A 21460-nucleotide genomic window follows, 5' to 3' on the forward strand; every position below is an offset into this window, starting at 1 on the left:
GAAGCGTGGAAGTCACAGTAATTAAAAACTTTGCTCAGCACAACTTTTTAAAGTATGGATTTTTCTCACCATTGTTTTTTGTGCTGCCAAATTGGTGGCGCACACGGTGTGAAGTGAAACAAAGTTGTCAACATCTGGGTAGCGAGTGAGTTGTTTGAAGGATATTTAAACACCGACGTTGTGTTTGTGTAAACCATAATTTACGGTTATATTGTATCATTTTGTATTAAACATCCCAAAGCGAAGGTTCACCGGCGGATTTGTAAGCTATGAACATAATTGTATCATAAGTTCAACTTACTTACCTTCTTCATAACGAAAATTAAATAATATATTTGAAAAGAATATTGTTCACACATATGAAATATTTTCTTAAATTGATCAACTGCTCGTTAAAGTGACAAACTCAACAGTCACAGTCCCGTTTACTTTATTTTGGTTCAATCAACACAATTGAAATGAGAAAAGGAGCGCGAAAGATGGCAAAAACCCACATAGAAAAAGGCATAGCCTAGCCAATCTTTCAAATACAACGGACACTTTCACCCAAGCTGTCACTGTGCAGGGCTCGAATAAATAGAAAACAGAATAGAAGAAAAAAAGTCAAACTATTCCATTCCTAGCATTCCCCGGTGCTGGAACGAGACAAACCACGGCCGTTATTCGAACCACATCAATGTTAGTGAAAGATGCCTCGTTCGACGGTACATGGCCGTTCCAATGAATGCCTTACACATCAGACGGCAGCATTTCCATCCATTTGCGTTTCGTTATAGCCTAAGGACAGTTCGGTACACATGTTTCGTCTGTGATGTACCCTGGAGTTCGCTATTAGTTAGAGGAACATAAAAAAAATCTACCATAACATGAGTTGTTTGCTTTGAAGTGTTGACCGTGTTGATCAGTCAAAAAGAACAAATGCATATGATTGAAACATAAGTCGACCAACAACATTGACAAAAATTTACAACCACTGTCGATGGATTCATTGATTCGTCCAACTAAAATCTTTTCCGTGTCGGAAAGCAAATGCATTGCAAAAACCTTTGACCTCCGAGCATTCGAGACATTTCATAGTCATTCCGGGGCAAAGTCATGTCGCGTGAAGCCGGAAAACTGCAATGTCGAAAGCACTTATCTGCAATAAACGGCTGAATTGTGCCAGGCAATGGCAAAGTGTTGCTTGTTGCTCGAATTGCGAGCAAAGCGAAGCTTTCTTGCATCTTTTGAAGTGGTCGTTTGTTTGGCTCCACTTTGTTATCCTGTGTACGGGTTCGGGCATTCTACATTCATTCATTTCTTTGAACGTGGCAAGTTTTCTGGTTTTTCTTTGGTTATCCGTCTCTTCCGGTTCCTTTCTTCTGTGTTTTGTGTTGCTTCTTTTGTGTCGGTGTGGGCTTCGCTTTGCGGGAATCGTTCGTGCGCAAAATGGCTTCAGACAATGGTAGAACCTCTCCTTAGCCTAACGCTCTCCGATGTGTGCAATTGTTGTGTAAATCATATTGTAGCACATTGGGCCTGTCGTTTTGTGTGTTTGTGCGTATATATATGTATGATATATCATGGGACGGATGTTTTACTGCAGAATGTTCCGGTAATTGAATACTGATAATTTAATGACTCGTATACGTGCTAAGAACTTTTCAGGGATTTTTTTTAACGAATTAGCATCCAGGAAAATATTTACAAAAATATCTACGTTAACAAAAAGAAAATTACAAGAACTTGATTTCACTGCATGTTTGCACGACCACATGCAGGTATGCAGACATTCTGGATCGTACACATTTTAATTTATTCTCAAAGTATTATGGTTTTCTGAGAAATTTGACTGAGGAATGTTTTATGAGGAATTGATACACCTATGCAGCGTATTTCACAGTTCCTACCAAATGGATTTATTTAAATTTCAATCGCTGATAAACGAATTGTTAGCTGTATTCATGTAAAAGGCAAAGATGAAGGTATTTTTAAATTTTTTAAGGTCAGTTTTGGTTTCTACAAGAACAATAGCAATAGCAATGATTATCGTTAGCTTTTGTATGGATGTGCATTGTTGTTCGTTACACCTTTTGCAGCACTGAACAACAATTTCTCTTTAATATAAGATTATTGGAATAGGACGAAATTATGGAGAAAAGAAATGCTCTTGACAGAAATGTTACACCAAAATATGGCATTTCACTTTGTAAGCTTCTCACTACAAGTACTTGCGCGATGCTCTCACAAGAAATGTCTGTGTTTAGGGATACATAGATAGCTGGTTTCCTGGCTTTTTGTTGGTTAGGTTAACGTCCATTGTGGTATTATTTGCTACATCTGGTACTTTGTCACCTTTTTTAACCTCGATTCCACCCCATGTTCAGTACGTGGTCAGTAAGGTTTAATTGTAGCTCTACACCTCGACCACACAATAAAAATGACAGTACAACAACCTCCAGCAACTACAAGGGCTTTTTGTTGACAGATCAAAGGCGGACCTGGGCACATATTGTGTCAAAGATTGCCACAAAACTCTGACAACGAAGGAAGGGGGAGTGCGAACGGTAATCGATAATATCGCTGCTGGAAGTAATCATACGAGAAACATAAGTCTACTGACCAATCTTTCGGAAGAACCTTTTGGTGTCCGAGGTTGAACTAAAGGTTCCGTTAGTGACCTTTCGGTTTCATGGGTAGACAAATATATTGGTTTTGTTTGGCCAACAAGTTGAACAGTGGCGTATCGATTTTCCGTATACCGACATATTGTGATAGCAAGAAAAAAGTTCATTTAATTCAGTATTTCAACTATGAATATTATCGTATGTCTTCATGGCAGATTGTTTGAGTTGATTCGAAATGATTTTTTGGTCTTAAAAATGAAACAACGAAATAACGAATTATTTCGTATAGTTTCTGGTTACACAGATGAAACACGACCCGACATATATATTCATATCAGTTAAATATTATTTTACACAGTTAAAAGTACATCATGAAAGAGTAAATGAACAAGAAAATCAAGAACAAGAAATCCCACTCAAAAAGTCTATTGTTTAATGAATACGGAAAGCACTTAGAACAAGCACTATTCTAAACAAACAATTTTGAACACTCTTGGGAAAATATTTTGTTTTGCGTCTCGCTGGGACGGACTTCCGAAATTCATTTCCTGCACATACTCCTAAGAAATTGCCCTGCATTCCGTAAATAGTGCCCTGGTGGAGCTTAATTATGAACAGCGCGAGCATTTTCGGTCGAGAGCAACTTCGTGGGCGCAATGTTCAGAAGTAATAGCACCACGAATAATACGAATTGCATTTTCAGTTCGTGCAATCCGTGTTCTGCTCCCCGCCAGTGGAACAGGCAGCAGCGGGAAACAGTAGTAGCTATTAAGCGGTGTTGCTGGTGGTGATGACTACGAAGCTGTTTCGCGGCGAAATTCCACTCGTAAGTGAAATTCCTTGCTGGTCGGATTTTATTCGTCTTCCGAGGAGTTGAAATATGGAACGCCAGTTCAGCAACTTTCGTTGAGTTTCAGCGTAGTCGGAATATTCATACAGCTATTCGGCCTTATTTGACGTGTCGCACGGTAATAGTAATCCTGTTTGACAGGAGCCGAGTAACGTCGTCCACGGCTGGCCGGATGCAGACGTTTGATAGAAAACCCGTCAAGCAAAGGGACATGCCGTCCGTGGATAAGAGAAACAAATGTTGTTCGGTTTGGTGAATCTCATTTGGGACAAGTATTATTCGCCAACGAAGAAAAAATCCGATCACACGTCACCAGCATTATCACTTTGGGCTTTCCAGGTCCACCGTGACCGTCGATGCTGTTGCTTTCGTTCCTTCTGGTGCGTCTGTTCTACGCGACAGATAAAGGACATCTTTTCACTTCTTTATGGCTGTACACATGCACGGTTCGCATCGTGTAACGGATCGGTGTTTATGCTAATGGTGGGAAATACTTCGGATCACGCTGTCTATGCACAATGTTTGCCGCACTTTTCGGGTAAGATGACACCGAATCCAATAAGGAACTGTCAAGATTTGAGATATTTATATCCCTGGCATTGCAGAGAGTTCCGAGCCGGTGCAACTGTTGCTGGTGAAAAGAGTGGATCTGGATTTAACCTGCTCAATGTGTTGGAGAAGAATAAACAAGGGTTTTTTTACCTCCGCATTCATTTTCAAACAGAATCTTTTGTCGAACGTTGTTGATTTTTTTAATTTGGACAAAATTAATAATTTTCAAAACTGATAATAAATCAAAAAATCTTGTGAAAGAAATGTGTGGCTATTTATTTGAATAAAAAGTAAAGGGGTACTGTTTAGTTAATTATTAAATCAATTTTTATTTCTAATTTACGATGCTCGTCTGATACAAAATTGAATCAATGTCACTTGTTAGCTAGAAGAAGCGTTTTCACACAAAGAACGACAAAGCTGCTTGGTTGCATAGGAACATGCATGAACTTATATGTGCGTCTACATACATTCCTTTCGAGTGAAATTATGCATGCCACACACGTCGTTCGTCTGATGTGAAACGTTGATATCGTGCCAAGAACGAGGACTCGCTTTCCGGCTTCATAGGCTCATTGTTGGCAACAATTAAACAACAAAAGCTTTTATTTACTCCCGTGTACGTGCCAGGGTTTGGAAGGAATTTTCCATGGGGAGCACTGGAGACCCCAGATCGACAGATATTTCCGTCGGTGCCTAGCAAAGCAATAGTGTTTGTGTAAAGGGTTCAACAAAAAGACAGCACCATCCGTTTGGCCGGTTGTTCGGTGTACCAAGCAGGTAACTTGAAGTTGTTTCACAATACCGATAACCTAGGCGAAAGAAGTGAAACCACTGGCTAGTAGAAGGCAATTCCAGTATGCATGCTATGGAAATCGTTCACTCCCTGGTGAAACAGTTGCTACCAGAACTCCCTCGGAACAAATATCGAACGTTACCGGAACATTGGGAAGCTTATTTAAATTATTCATGCACTTGCGCTCCTTAAAGTGGTACTGAAAAGATTTGGCCAATGAAAATAAATTGCTTTCTGTGTTGAATGGCGCAATCGTACTGTAGGAAAATTTGCTGCACTATGGATCACCGTTTGCTGAGTACCGTTTTGCCCATGCAGAAGTACTTGTTGCTGTTTATCGTTCCTCCAGGGAGTAGCTGGAGTTCATTTCAGGCCAGTTAAAGATATTGAACATTACAATTTTCTCTTGCCTTTTGACTTAGTTAAAATATAAATACAAAAAATGCTAAACGCTTGTAAAGCTTCAATGAAAACTTCAATTTAACTTAAGATTAAGATTGCTGCATTGACTTAAAAAACAAACTTTAATACGAGATGTAGTATGGGATCGTTATAAAGGGCAGTATAAAAATTCCTTGAATTCGTAAGAATCGGCCACAATGGAAAGCTGTTGGTCAGCTACAAATAGGGTGCATTATATTATTTCACTTAATATCATAAATGAATAAATCAGGTTTTACACAGACGGTTCTCTCATGAAGGCACGAGTTTTGGAGTGTTTAACCACATCTCCGAGATCTATCATAAACTGCGCCAGCCATGCTCTGTTGACATAGCAGAACTGGTAGCAATCTATCAGGCACTGATAACCATCAGGCGGAGATCACCTGTCACGTATTACATCTTCACAGACAGTCTGAGTACTGTGGAAGCGCTTAGCTCAAGTAAATTTCTTAAGAGCAAAGACCATATTATACATAACATTCACGACGTCTTGTGCTCAATCTTTTTATATATCTAAATATGGGTTTCAGTTCACAGCGGCATTGAGGGCAACGAAATGGCCGATATTCTGGCCTCGAGGCCTGGTTCAAAGGTTTTGGAGTGGGTCGTGCCCCACCACTAGACCCAAAAGAACAACAGCACAACTCGCCAATCCCACAGTCACACATCGCCAACAAAAGCCAAGCTATCTCGCGATGAGGTTACAGCAATGCAATGGTTAGCTTGGAGGAAATGCCACGCTGTTATTAGTTTTTAAGCATTAGGTTAAGGAAAACGTTTTTTATTGGCACATCAAGTATACTACAATGGCCGTTCAAACGTATAAAAAATGTTGGATAGTCGATAAAACCATGTGTTTTAAACCACCGGTGTTTCACTTTCAGCCAGTGAATTCTGATTTTTAAATTTTAACTTTCACTGCTTTAAATCATCCCTCATACTCGTTTCTTCGCGCCCCCTAAGTATAATGTTTGTTCTTGTGATAAATACTGAAACATTTCCCCAGAAGCTTCCCCGGTGGGGAGGTTGTTGTGTGAATTTTATTTCTCCCATAAAAGGTACACATTCAAGCGTGAAAATGATTCAGAAAAGTTCCTCGTTGGTACCGAAAAAATAATCATACGTATGCCCAACTTAAGAAGATGATAAATTTGAACGGTTATAACGGTTGACATAACAACAAATGGTTATTAAATCCGCTTGCAGCGGTTTTATTAGGAAGCAACATTTTCTCCCATGAACCAAAAAGACTTCAGTTGTTGGGTTTTAGAAAAAAAGCGGGGCGTTCTCTTGGAAATTTTGAGGGTGATAATAATAATTCATTCTGTAACGTCTTATTAGAATGTGTACCGCTGAAGTGTCATGGAGAAATCCTTTTAAGTATTACAATGTTTACGAACCTGTGAGCGATCCGTTAGAACGTTTAGGATTATTTTATATATCATGCAAATTAAGCATCAACCGCATGCCAAAGAAAGAAAGAAAATCGAAATCTAATTAAATTTCTTGTGGCAGATTTACTTCATTCCTCAAAGAAATTTAATCGACCAGAATCTACTTACGAGCATGTGCCACAGTCTGGCTTTTTCTTGTGCATCTGCTTTGGTTCGCTTGCAAATATGTAGAAAACATGTGCAAAAAGATGATTGTCGAAAGTTTTCGTGTTCTTAAAAATGAGAAGGGTTGCCAATTCTTTTCCAGCGTATGGCATGTGCCATATGCCTTAACAGATATTTTAAATAGCAAAAAGAAATTTAAAGACTGCAGCTGCAGTTTGGGTATTTATTTCCATAAATACCCAATATTTGTTATGCATGTGCGAATAAAGAAACTAATTTAAGAAACTATTGCATAAGATATATGTAAAAGCCTAGAATTGCTTTCACTTTTGAATAAGAAGTTATGATGAATGATGTAGCGAAGGTTTTGCAGATAGCATGAAGAGTCGGTGAAGTAATCAAATAAAATTTATAAAACTTCTACTAACGAAGCCTTTCAACGTTCACAAATATTTACCGAGTTCGTACTTTAACCGGGTTTCTCATGCTTGACCAGCTATCCACCTCACCTTCAACAGCAACATGAGCAAAAATGATCTTAACGGTTACACAGTCCATTACATGCTATGCATATTTTAATGGTATCAGTTGGCAATCATGGCAAGGGATTATCCGTAACGTCGCTCACCATTTTAAGGCTCCGGAAGGGATCTACCGGATTCCACAGAAAGGAACAACAGAAACTGTACACACCGTGAAGAAGCATTGGTTGTGAGTTCAAGCAGTGCCAGTTTTTGTTTCTGTTAAACTGTTTTGTTTGACCTCATATGAGTTGGCTTGTACAGTTGTTATAAAAGTGTTGAAAGTGATCGTTTGTTCGCTATACGGTTTTCATATTGCAACTTTAATGTGAATTACAAACAGTGTAAGCATAAAAATGGACCAAACATTTATCATCATTCAACATGTGCATCACAGCCGGGGCCGAATGTATGGTTAATTCTTTGTGCAATTCACACGGCCTTACAGTTAATTTAGTGGCAAATAATGACCATAAATTAGAGGTAACGTTTTATATTGCGCCACATTAATGCAAGTTGGCGCAACGATCAAATCACAGGTGCAATGTTGGTAGCCCGCGACATTAAGTGCGTCTCCCGAAGGTGGCCAAAGCTCGTAGAACAGCGGTAAAGCCCCCGGCGTTAGGTCCACAGTTTATGTCTGCTGGTGACACCACGGGGTATCATCACGCTGCGTCTAGTTTGCACAAAATCCGACCCCGAACCGTACTCATGCTAATGTGTCCTGTGATAGTTCAGCCGGACGTTTGTTTGTCAATTTATCAATTATGCCAAAGATAAACAACAACCAGCGCCCAAACAAAGCGCTATTTTCCGCGATTACTCATCGAAACGGTGGACATTTAGCTTGGACACTGATGCAGTGTGCGTGTGGCCCTAGCCCTAGCTTTTCGTACAACGTGGGGACGTATGGGTTGCGCGTGGTGGGGGTGCACACGTACACCATGTTTGAGTGCATAATTTAATGAGGCTTGTATTGCGAGTTCACCCGTAAAAATATGTCATCTGTAGCCGTTTCCAGGTAGATCAAGATAGGGAAACCATTTGTGGAATGCTTGCAAAATGGACCTTTTTTTTGCAACCCTCGTTTAAATTGTCGTTTGCCGAAGGGATGACGGTTTCTAGCTGTGGCACTAAAGGTAGGGGGAAAAGAATAGAAACAGCGGCTCCCATGCCCGAACGGGACTCTAATTGATAAATTGAAAGGTAAACATGGGACAATGGATTTGTTTAACAATTGGTTCTAATGTTGGTCAAAAAATTGATGCATTTCAAATAGTGCTAAAACAAAGCAAGCCAGTTTTTCAGTCCCGTTTGAATTCCTTCGAGGATTACTGGATTCGATAAACACGTGATTTCAGAGCGTTCACAGCTTTTTTGTCGTAGTAAAGCCATCAAATGGTTGTTTTTCAATGGATAAAGGTTTTACGGTTATTACTGACAGTAAATCTTTTTTTACAGCGGGGTAGGAAATAGCTGCTCCATTGTCAGTTTTACAACGGCAGAGGGACTAAGTCGAGCCTCCGGTGAGAACTTTTTTAATGACCAGATCTTAATTCACTTTACCCAATCATCAGCAATTAACGTAATTTCATGGTTTGCTTATCGACGTCCGTGATCGTCATCCTCGATTGTTAGGGAACAATCGAAGGCTGTTTTACGACAACGTGATTGTGTTCTCTCTTTTCGATGTGTTTGAGTTGTCTATGAAGATGGCGTGGTACATTTTGTGGTCAGGTCGATCTGGCCCTGGGGAAGAAAAGGCCCGAACGGACCAACGGGACCATGAAAAGGGAAAGTTTCGGTTCAACAACCAGTCGCATGAATAAAGTTCGGCGGTGCTGTGGCATTAAACAACCTCACTCTTTTTGCCTGAGATTGTTTAGAATTACCCGGCCAACCCCTTTAGTAATGTTCTTCGTTTTTTGTTCCACTTACATTTTCTAATCCAGTGCACTTTGGAAGGAATCCGATATGGAGCTTTTGTTGGCGTAAAAGTCTTGACGAGGTGGAAAAAAGGTCCAAACATGCTAGACGTGTAGCATAAATAAAAACCCAAGACGTGGGTTCGTTGTTTCTTGAGGTGACGCCTTTTCTCTCCCCCTCCTCCAACCCCACGCCGCAAGCTACTTTGTAACATTATCGCAGCCATTTGTTTGCAAACCGGTAGCCCCCGTTGCATGAGTGGTGGTGTTGGTTGCCTTTGTACTTTGAACATTTCTTTTCTTTTCTACATTTTCCTGTTTTTTTTCTATTTCCAGAAGCGCTGCGGGCGAAATTTCATATTTCATGGACTTTCCACGTATTGTGTCGGTTTTTTTCGGCTGTCGTTGCTCGGTAATGCACATAAAAAAGATTAACATGAACCAATATTTATAGCCAATCATTTTTCCCCCTTTTCCCTGCCAGCGTGGAAAGCGAACACTCACGCACATCGAATAGAGTAACCAACGGTTTGGGGTGCGCAGTGGACTCCCCGGGCAAGATCCGGGTTTTGGTCGTGGGCATTGAGTCGTTTCGTTTTTACTCGCGCGAATTACCATCATTACCGGAGGACACAGATCAATTGAGAATTTTGTGGGTAAATTATGACAATTTTTTGCGCAACAGACGTTACGGGCGTTTGCTTTATCGCCATCGATACTGCTAAGATGGGGCGTTTTAAATTAAAACGGTCGTAATGTGTTTCTCAGGTTGATCAATGCAGCGGTCTTGTCTTTTGAAGGCACGCCTGGTTGAATTGAATTACCATAGATGAATAAATAAATAAATGATATGATAAATTTTAATTATATGATAAAGGGCAAACTTTGTTGGCTCTTACAAAAGATGTTGACAATCAATGAATCAGCAAAACAATATCAGTGTATTTCTTAATTTTCATTTTCATTGTTTGATGCATACAGATCCATCATTTGTTTCGTTGTTTGAATGTATCGTATAAGCACCCGTACCGCTTGCAGCGACTCATTCGATGAAGTTTGTAGGATTATCAACATTCTCCACAACCTCTTCACTCGGATCGTCTGCGAAAGCGTTCGTGGTATTTTTTTCGATTTTCGTTTTAAGCCTCAAACCATTTTCAGCCTGATCCGACTGACAAATAGCGCTGTGTTAACTTGAGGATTGCTTGGAACTCATTTCGTTAATCCACACGAAGTGTCAATAAAACGCTCGAACGGCTTCCGAAATCCGATCCGAAAGCTAACGATTTTGATTCGGAACCACCCGCCTTGATGTAACCGAACTCGCAACGAAAGCCCACGCTGGGAATTGTGAGAATAGGTGGAAAAGGGACTGCGAGTGAGCCGAAAATGTTTATGAAGCATGTGTAACGAGCTTAGCTGCTGTTGACAAATCGAGAACGGACCCATTCGCAGGCAGGGCTGATAACCGACCATCATCGTACAGGTAGCATAACCATCGACCCCTTCGGAGGCGCTTTAGGTGGAGATAAAAACACCTTGAGGAGGTTATAACTTGCTTATAGCTCCGGTAGAAGAGGAAATAGATCTACCTGACCAGGAAGGACCGGTAATCGGTCACGTTCGACCGGTGTTTTCCGCCCCGGAAAATCGGATCACCGAAGGGCTAGCCAGGTCATGATGGTGAAGTGTGAGATTCCTGGCAGGGCTTTGTGATACTTGTCGGACGCAAATGTCTTGAAAGTGGAGAATGGACGAGCAATTTTACCCCCTCTCCCTCTCGCGATTGTAAGCATCGGTGGATGGGAGGTAGTTAAAAAAAGTTTTATGTTTCGTAAAGTACCATAACTCTCGGCGAAGCGGCTTTTACTTTCGACGCATTAAACCGGCAGCCCTTACTGCACGAGCGACTTTCATCCGATCGTCCGATGATCCCGAGATTTCAAACCATAAACTGTCATCATACTTTCGAGGTTCGGAAACAACTTCCGCCGTCAAGAGCAGCCCGATGCAACGATTTTATCCCCTTTCGTTTCCGGGGTTGCAGAGCTTCATACTGACCATACTTGTGACCTTCGGGGTCCGGAGATTTTGAGAAGTGAAAATACTCAATATTCCCAGGTCATTCTGAGCGTACATTCGAGGCCCTTTTTTGAGCTGTTTCCCTGTTGAAGAAGGAGTTCACTGCCAGCATAGGACCACTTTAATTCGCATCAAGTTTTGCCGTTAGCAGCGATGATTGTTCAATTAGGTTTCCGATTTTCCCTCGCCTGCCACACTGAGAAGCCCGAAAACCCGGAGGCGGTAAAAACTTTTAAATGAAAACTCGTTCTATAGATGAACTACGGAGCGGGAAGCCACTTTAGATATTAGATCCTACCAAGCAGCCAGCGATTCCGTAGCATTCCTTCTTCAGCTGGGAAATGTTTTGAATGGTAGGATTAAGAAAATCATAAAAACGGCTCAATTATTTTCCATCAGTACAGCTAGGAAAGCCAGTCTGCGGCGACTTCTAAGGAAAAAGTAGCAGACGGTGGAAAACCTTGAAGACCTCTCAATCAATAGCGCGACAGTTCGGAAAATATCCTTCCCGGAAGACATTCAGCGTCTGCCTGGCTTTGATTGTTCGATCTCGTGATAGAAACGGGGGGAAGTGAACGATCAATAATCGTAGACAATGTGAATGATATTCGCTCATTGCGCCTTTGGCACGTGAGGTAAACCACTAGGTTGTATATTGGATTTGTGTAACAGATTTTCATCCTTCGTGTCTCTTTATTTCGGGAAGTAAAGCATCAATCGTCTGGGAGGTGTATGTTTAAGTGATTGTAAAAGATAGCTGTTTTTTTACGTTACTTTTCTTGAGATATTTACATTTCGGTGTTTCCTTGGCTAGGAAAACCCCGAGGAGAATACTATTTGAAAAAAAAAATGAACAAAACCATTTCTCTTATTTGCCTGCATCCTTCAACCCATTTTAAAGACAAAAAAGGATACACTTAAAAAAAATAATGCACCTCCGTGCGAAGGGAAACGAAACCAAGAACTCGGCAAAAACAAACGACCAAAACCACTCAGGAAGAGGTGATTACCGTAAGTAATTTGTGCAATGTGGAAGTAATAATAATTAGAAACTTTCCTTTGGCCTAGATGACTGCGTTTTTTTTCGTAAATCTCACACTTTTACGGTAGGGTACGGGATGCAACAAGAACGCCACAAAGAAACCGAAACGTTTAAACGATGTTACTAACCATAGTAGGATGACAGTTTATGTTATGACGCGGAGGAAGTCATTTCATAAGGTTCTTTTTTGTGCGATGGTTTTTTTTTATGTAAGTGACGATGTGTTTTTACGTAAGGGACGATGTGTGATACAACAAAAGATAATTCGATTCCTACAATCTAAAATAATGTTTAAAATGAACTGCAAATTCATTGGTTTAAATTCCATTTATCATTTCTAGCGCGAATGTTATTGTTTGGAAGAAATAATTTGCTCTTCCTAAACATAGTAAGTGAAGTAAGTTTTTCATTTTGGTATGGAGTTGGCAGTATAGTATCGTTTGCTTCGTTTGTCAAGTATGGAGGTTTGATTTCAGATTTTTTTACACTTTATGTGGTTTTATTTTTAACTAAAATCTGAAAGTGAAGCTCGTAAGCAATATGTCATATACATGTACTTGTATCGGCAACCCACGCATTGTTGTGTTGTTGTTCTTTTGATGTTTCAGATCCGGAGAGGTCCGACAGCATTCAGCATCTTTCACCGTATTGATGAATGTTGAAACAAGTACCGAACATCTTACTGACAATTCTTCACCCTTTCGCTATGGAGTGGATCACTGAAGTAGAAGTGAACACAAACTGCAAACCCAAACAAACGGATCGAGCACCGAGGATCGAAGCTTCGAATCAACCCGTCTACCTCGTAAGTAAAGACTCAAACCAGTGTTCTGGATTGCACCACCCTCAGCAGCAGTGGTTTCCGATGGGCTTTGGTGTGGTTTCTCAGATGACGATTGCTTTTGTATCGGGTTGGTCCCGTTTCAATTCTGTTTTCGCTTCGGTTTTGCAGATGCCAGTCAAGGAATCTGTCGTCTTACTTGTGGCAGTTTGTCTAGTAACCGTCGGCAAGGGGTCTGTTTCGATGCAATCTTGTTGTTTGGCTTGAGGCGAGTCGAGAGGATAGCCGGTTGAGGTGTTTGACTTCCTTTTTATGGCAGGGCAACAAAGTTGGGATGAAAAATGAAGCAATGTTGCAGACGTAAGAGAATTGGTTCTGCAATTTGTCACATATATATTCCAATTACTCGGTTGCAGTTTGTTGGATTTCTATTTCTTTGTTTGGATTTCAAATGCTTATTGTGAATTAGTGGTAGGTCAATATTTCTCTGATACATTAGAGTTTATGGTTGTTTGTGGAAAAAATTAACTAGTTTGCTACACAAATGTCTTTTTTAACCTTTTTTAATAGGAGAACTGTGGCTAAAAAGAAACAACTAAATTAACTGATAAAATCATAATGGTTTACTCAGTATGAAGTTTTTTGGAAACGTGATAAATATAGCCGCCAATGGAGAGCTTGAGCCATTATCCTCCAAGCCATTGTGAAAAAACGAAATTAATCAAATGTAAAATTGCTCGAGACAAAGCCCCCATTTCAGCAGTTCTTTAATTAAATCGTCTCCAAGCGACCGCTCTGGAGCTCTGGAGCATGTTGTTAAACAATGCGCGAGCAAACCTTCGACAGAATGCTGGCAAAACAATTTTTATTCGATGTTAATTAAATTAGTACCATTGAAAAAATTGTTCACTCACCCTCCCTGCATGTAGTAGCAACCCTGCCAGATCGAATTTTGCAGGAACAAACGAATATCAAGCTTCCCAAACTATACGTACAATAGACGATAGCTTCGGTTGGATCGATAGTGTTAAATTTTTGTGCATTTAAAAAATTGCTATAATTTATACAAAATATGTATGTTGACTGTTTGTTCTAGTTTCGGTAGTGCATCAGAGCGGATGTTAGCAGTGCATAAGTTTCCTGAAAGGGTTAGCGGAAAAGTAAGGTTACGGCACGACCGCGTGGTGACGCCGAGCTGGAGCTCAGGTCAGACAAATCCTAGCTGCCGCACATCTCGTGCCGTTTGAGACAATCAAGCGGACCACGAGTTCTTGTGTCCTGACAACGGAAGGAATTATCCCTCCCGTGGACGGCGGGTGGACATATGGCTATTATAGCCGGTCCTAAAGGACGAGCCCCTTCATAGGAGTTCGGACAGAGTTGGTACGCCTCTGATTACGTGTAAGGGAACAAATTGTTCGACTTAGCGTAGGAGGATATACCCCGACTCGCATATCGAAAGAAGAAGAAGAAGAAGACTGTTTGTTTATTCGATTGTATCAGTATTTGTTTGCACCAACGGTTTATAAATCAGTCATCATTCTGAAAAAGACCTCATTTATTAAGCATTGATCGCATCGTATTCATCGAGCTAAAAATGATTAACTACCAACATTGTACACCGTATCCGGGTTTATCCGGGAACTTAACGTGTGTTACTATGTTACGAATCGCTGGGTAGGACTTTTGCGGTATTTGCGTCTAGTAGATGGATGTGGTTTCCCATATTGTACGGTGCGCATCTGTTTCTTCGGAAACTGGCGTGAAAAATGTGCCGGCTTCTTAGGCCATCAATTAAATAATCGGCCAATGGAGGATACTCTCATTAAAAGGCGGAACCATTTTCAAACAAACTTTGAACGTGTTTTGTTCGAGTATCAACATCATTGTTTCGGTTAAAAAAGTTTTTAGTGGAAATTTCTGAAGTTATATTTCAAGACAAGAGCGAAAACATTATGTGTAACGCAATTCTCTTATTATTATTCGATTATCTCATCAGTCACTCTGCTGTAATCGTGTGAAAAGTAATTAGATTTGATTTAATATAATTAAAAAAATACATCATTGTGCAGAAAAGAAGTACGAAAGCACGATTTGCGTGTACCGGTTTTAGTGTTTTTTTATTTGTAAGTCTTTTGCAGACACATGCTTTTGTTAGGCTATTGATCCTCTTGGTGAGATGAAGAACGAATGAGCAAAAGGCAGGGCTGGAAAGATGATTGAATAAACGTGTTTGTTGAAAGTAATTTTCAGAGCTTTCTTTAAAAGTTGAGTGGTGAGCTGGTGTTGGTTTTTTCCAAAGCTAACCATCTTTCTTCTTGCCTAACGTTGAAAGAAATCCGATTAACAACCAGAAGAAATTGAAAAAAATGATTGTCGACGCCGCATTACCGCTTGATTGGTATTGAAAGAAGACGATATAATTTTTTTCCAACATCAACTTTGATTTTGACTGAGTTATGATTCAAGTGAATACTCGTCAAAAATACTTCACGTTTAAAATAATCAGGTTTTATATCCCACACTTTATTTGTAAAATAATAAGCCATGCTTAGGAATTTAACTATTCTCGCCTGTTTAAAAAAAACAGGCGTTGTGTCGAGCATTACTCTGTGTGCACGTTTACTGATGCAAACTAATTCATGTCACAAATGCCCCACATTGTGCGGTTTATTGAAAAATGTATGTCTTGGGGCTTGCGTTTATTTCTGTGTCATACTGTGGAGAGATTCAAATCGTGGGCCACTTTTTCTTAGATAAAAAGTCGACTAGGTCCATAAACATGAGAAGGTGCACAAGGAAAATATAACATAGGAATATTTATCAAAGATCCTTTTCTCATCTCAACAACTTCGTTAAGAATGAATTAAAAATGGTAGCTTTTGATATTTTTTCTATCTTGTTCTTTTTGGCAAAATAAAATGGCATCTTGGGAATAATAGTATGCAGTCTTGCATGAACACAATGGTATGACGTACGTGTGCTTTAATGTTCTGCTGTTTCTTGTTTCTAACTCTTAACGTGTTAACATGTATCAGTACAATGATAATATCACGAACTAAACTAGTAGATAAAGAAATTTTCAGTAGCTGAGTGCAATTTTCACACATGTTTTGCGTTTCACAAAATATATAAAAGTAAGTACTGTTTAAACTAGTTCAAACGAAATGAAATAACTGTAGATGGTAGTAAGACCAGAGTATGAATTAAAAGAAATCTTTTTAATGAAAGGGAAAATATTGATACCTCATTTAGGAATGATATGATAAAAAAGCAGTATCTAGTGCAAAAAAGTCGATCAGTTTGAACATAAGTATCGTTTAGTGTGTGGAAGTTAAAAATGAGCAAAAAGGATAACGTAAGCGGTGGGTTGTAATTAGAATTTTAATACATCAGAATAATGCAAAGTTTTATTCAAATTTAAAACAAATTCTAATTTATTATTTTCCCTCAGGGCAATTTTTCCATCTCTTTTTGTAGGTCCTTAATTTGTTTTTTGAAAAAGCAATTATAAAAGCGATCCTATCTATTGCTAATGAGTCGTGAAATTGAACCATTTTAAAATCCGAAATCAATCAAAAAGTTATTAGGTTTGACCCAACACTTTCAATATGCTTCCCTTCTCGGAGCGAATACGCTAACTGCTTTACTCGTCCATCAATCTTTTTGGTCATTTACATTAATATTCTATCAACAACCCCATGTGCCTTCGAGTTGTGTTTTCAGGGTCAGTCTTCCGAATCATGAAATACTGAACTCACTTTTCTGCTTCGTAATGCAGCCTTTTCTCCCAAATTTTTAAATAAAGCATATTTTGTACAAAATCGTTCGTAGCAATCATTAAAATAACAACTTGAGAAACTTGAGGATCACATGTACAAACTACCATTTCGTGCAAGCACATGTTATCTAATGTGTTTAATGGATAAGATGAAACATCGGGCGTCTCCATTTAAACAATTTCACTCATTTTACGAAGTACTGGGCGCCTCCATTTCTGCACAGCAGCTTTAGTTTTTAATTCTGCTTTCCAATATAGTCTCTCCTGCCCAGCAGCCATTTGCTTCCTTTTACATACCTATCTATCAATTCCGCTAGCGTCCACCGCTATACCCGCCCACCCGACGTACACTGCTCTTCCAGAATGGCCTTCCAATGTGCCTTCAATACCGTGAGTGATCTGCTCGACCACAAAATGTCCCTGCCTCAAGTTTTCGCTTCTTGTCATTTATTTCGTAAGCCTTTCCCGTAATCGACATCATTTCCTTTTTCAGTTTATAACCTGCGCGCTGAGCGTCTACAGTCAAGCTGATATGATATAATTGTACAGTGCTGGTGGCAAACTATTTAATGAAATAAATTAAAATAATAAAAACAATACTGAACAAGTATTTTTATAATGTTTTAGTTGTTGAGCAGAATCGAAGCAAATGAATAAAACCATTCTTTTATTTAATGATATGTTTATGTTTTATGTTGAATTCGGGTGAAAATAGCAATACCAGACAGGTTGCTCAGTTGATGTTCCAACTATTCAGAAAAAAGGAATTTGATGGATAGGTTACTAAATGATGAATTTGATGGATAGGTTACTAAAAAAACCAGTCACCATAACAACCTCTCTCAAAACAATTTATTTAACTTATTCAATAATACATTTAATGTAACCTGCACCTGTTGTCCATAATTTTACTTTTTCACTGAAAGGCATAAAGTGTTCCAAACAGTATAAAACATGCAAATTTTATGCTACAAAGCACGCTGCTGTGTTTTTTTGAGTCAATTAGCAAAATACACATTGCTAATGTGAAAAGTAGACGCTTAATATATTTCCCGGTCCAAATTTGAAGCGAAGTTTTTTGTGGCTCAAAAAGATAACTCGTTTGAATTATTCATTGAGGCATTTTAAGTAGCATATGCAATGGAGGGAATGTAAGTGAGAATATTAAAACATGAGTACTTTGCCTAATGGTGTTTAATTTCTTTCGTTTAACTTTCTTTCATTAGAGAGTTCTTTTTGATTTTAAGCTGTTTCTCTTTGATGTTGTTAGTTGGTTTATTCCAAACACCGAATCATCAATATAGTTTTGTTCTATTTTGTTAACTAGTTTTTCGTCATACGTTGTTGAATGAAATGGTAAGGTTTTCCTTAATAGCACGAATTAAATGTATGAATAGTATGTTAGCTATTTAATTGGTCGGTGCTACTCTAATTGTTGTTCTTCTCTAATTGCTAATCGCAAAACCTATCATCAACGATTCAATTTTATTTTCACGTGGGATTCAAATGCATTGGAATGAAAATCATACTTACATTTAACTCAACCGTGCCGAGCACCGCGCAAAATTAATTTCTTTTCAGTTAAGTGTTTATCTCTAGCCGCACGTGCTCGAACCTATCGAAGGCTATCTCCAACGTTTTTTTTCAAACCCTTTTTCCACATCGAGTTGAACGCGCATTAGCAAACTCACAAAGCAAAACCGAGCTGTATGATATTTTTCGATGTGAACTGAGCCGCATGATGCAATAATTGCGGTGTCCGTACGTATACGTTCGTTCACCGATTGTCAGCCTTCGCGCGGTCGTTGGAATCCGCATTGAGTAGGGTTGCCAAATATTGCTCTCGTCGGAAACCCAAGTAGAAGTGGGTCCAAGCCGTTATCATGTCACATGCGTCATTGTGAAAAAAAGTTCATCACTTCGAGGACAAGTTAATCGTGAATAATGATTTTGAGCTAAGTAGATGTTATCCGTTTTCATCCGCGCAAGTGATTCCAAATGATGATTGATGCTGCCTTGGCACGTATATTTCCATAACGTTCTCTCTCCTCAGCACAATCACCCCATTCAACTTCATCCCAGCGCTGTGCACCTTTCGTTTAAACCTCGTGACGCATTAAAATTGAACTCGTTTTATCAACAGGTGCCGTTGATTCAGTGAGTGTGGTGTGTTACCACTGACGGACATAGCTCGATTCTATACTAACACAGATAGTGTACATTTGAGCAGTAGAAAGGCATGTTTTTATTCAAGCAATGAGGTAACATGGTTGTTTGACTAATATAGATCATGAACAATGCAACGCAAATTCCATAACTTTCCATCCCAATGCTACTTCCTTGAGAAACTTTACGTAAAAAACTCAATTACAAGCAGAAATAGTATTGATCTTCCTGGGAAAAGTCCTTTTCGAATACTGCTTTATTTTAGTGGCTTTCCAATCAAAAATACACATTGTTTTTATATTCCTCAGCAAATCTACCGAACTAAATAATTATTTACCTGACTAGAAATGATGTAGACAGTTTGAAAGAGCATACACATAACTTTGGCTAATTACCCTCAAAACCACTCATGAGAAGATTTTTCTTAGAAAAATTAATCAAAAACCCGTTAAAGATAACCACCCAATGACAAACAAACACATTCAAACACCCTCTCGAGCATCCGCTTTCAAGGCGCCATGTTCTAGCACGTTATACTTCAGAGGGGAGTTTACGCTTCAGAGGGTGAACAAAGTGAACAACCTGATTACGCCTGTGAAGGACGGTAATATATTTTTTCTTTTGGTATCAGTTTTCTAGGCCCAATAACTTGTTTTTTATGTTAACAGATCTTTTTTCCCAGGATCATCGCCACAAGCTGGATGGCTCGTTAGAATTATAGAAATCTATCGGAGCGAACTTGAGGGAAAAGACTCCCTTCCCGTTCCCTCCAAGGAAAAATCCGGCAAAGGAGCGGTCCATTCAAAGCTCATTGAGTAAGCGCATTCAGGACGCCTTAGAGTCGCTCAGTTTCTGTCCCCACGGAAGGGACACAGTCAGTTTCACGGGCAGAGCCGAGCAGATATGATGTTTCCACGGCGTTCACGGCCTGTATTCCGTTCGGCTTATCGCGAACTCTCAATCAACCTTATTGAATTAGCCTAGCTTCTCAGGATTAAGAGTCATTCAAAAGGCTATCGAAACGGAAAGTGAGAGCAAAATTAAAGCAATCTTGCGAAACGGTTCGAGTTGCGCTGTATCTGCCGGTTTCTGATGGGGATTTCCAACGGTCTGGGTTGCACACTCGGTTGAATATTCAAATGAATTTCATTACAGTCTTATCAGAAGCATGCGTAGCTTTTGTAGTAGGGTGAAGCCGGTGTAGCTTATTCTTTCTGTGCTTTCCCGTACTGCAATGCAGAGTATTTGCTATGCGCGTTATCGACCATCTGTTTCTACATGCTGTCTGGTTCGTTTCTAGGCAGCTGTTTTGTGTGTTATTCTAGAATGTATGTAATACTACGAGCGAGTGTTGCGAATTTTCGGGCAAACCGGTTTTTATTTTGTTCGAAATATATTTTTTTGATATTATCAGTTCTACTAAATACAAACACTGATAGGAACACATGACAACGATTAAGAAGAAGAAATATAGTAATAAATTCACATTTATTGTCATGTATTCAGGAACCTGTGAAATCGAAATAATTTATTTGAGTCTATTTAAACTAAGTTATTAAACAAACTAAGCATATGCTTTGATTAACCTCATCCCTGCAAACAACACAATGTGCTATGAGCTTGCACAAAATCTTAATCACAGCCACAAGAACGAGGCGTATACCGAAAAAATAATCTGTCAAGTAATGACTTGAGAAATATCTAGTCTGACGGAGGGTTGCTCCGGTTGCACCGGCATTGCGTTAGATCATTTGAATGTTGAAAAAAAAAAACAAATTAATTGTCGGTTTTTGTAATCCTTTCAAGTTCAATCAGAAGGAACCAGCTCAACCTTTCCTCCTGCCGGTTTGTAAGGAAAGAAGCTAGCGGAATAAAAATATAACAAATAAAATAAAGGCATGCTCGGTTTCTACCATCCGTGGGACGGGATCGTTCTGTAAATGTAATTCAAATCTGTTCAAATCGGAATGAAAATAGAAAGGGGCATTTAGCAGATAGAGTTACGCTTCGATGATGAAGTGATTTATTTGCATGCTGAACTGTTGCTGTTGTTGCAGAGGCTGAGCCATTACGCCGTGATTATGCGATGAGTATATTAATCTGGTTCTTGGCAATGGTTGCTTAACTTGAAGGGTAGCAATGGATGAGATTAAACCCATGTATGTTGAGATGGGAAACCAAAAACAAAAATTTTGAGATTGGATGAAGTTTTGTATAAGCTCAACTTATTACAACTTGTTTCTAATCTGTTTGTAAAAAGTCTTTCGATGTCAAGAAATTTGTTTCTTTCTAAGATTTTTTTCCGAAGCCAAACATGTTCTTGAACTCGGAAGGATCTCGCTTAGATGGTAATCG

Source organism: Anopheles coustani, chromosome 3, assembly GCF_943734705.1.
Source record: "Anopheles coustani chromosome 3, idAnoCousDA_361_x.2, whole genome shotgun sequence".
Lineage (NCBI taxonomy): Eukaryota > Metazoa > Arthropoda > Insecta > Diptera > Culicidae > Anopheles > Anopheles coustani.